Source organism: Brassica oleracea, chromosome C7, assembly GCF_000695525.1.
Source record: "Brassica oleracea var. oleracea cultivar TO1000 chromosome C7, BOL, whole genome shotgun sequence".
Classification (NCBI taxonomy): domain Eukaryota; kingdom Viridiplantae; phylum Streptophyta; class Magnoliopsida; order Brassicales; family Brassicaceae; genus Brassica; species Brassica oleracea.
The window spans coordinates 20,041,723-20,042,300 of record NC_027754.1 but is presented as its reverse complement, the minus strand read 5'-3'; positions in this window follow the sequence as shown (position 1 = coordinate 20,042,300).

The window sequence follows — 578 nt, the reverse complement described above, 5'->3', positions numbered from 1 at the left end:
AAAGGTTACATTTTGGGTCGTCTCATTGACCCATTGTACCGTGTCTACTGTGAGATCCCCCACGGCGAAAGAGCTATGGAGATCACTGGACAAGAAGTACAGAGGTGAGGACGCTGGCTGCCAGAAGTATGTGGTCTCAAAAATCCACGACTTCAAAATGGTGGATTCAAAACCCGTCATGGATCAGGTGGAAGCGCTTCAGCTCATTTGCCATGAAATCGCTGCTGAAGGAATGTCCATCTGCGAGACATTCCCAACTCTCAGCTTCATTGAAAAGCTTCCTCCAAGCTATGCGGATTTCAAGAACTACTTGAAGCACAAGAAGAAGAAGATGGGGCTCGAGGAGCTCATCATGAGGCTTCAGATGGAATCCAGAAACCGAATTGCTGACAAGGTCACTGCTAAGGAGCACAGTGTCAACATGGCTGAGCACAAAGGCAAAGGAAAGGCCCACGCCCATTCTCCTGCCAAGCCTTCCAAAACTGCTGCAGCCATGAAGGCTTCTAGAAAAAACTTCAAGAACAAAGGCATTGAAATCAATGCGAATGCGAATGTGGAGAAGTTCAGGGGGAAATGTC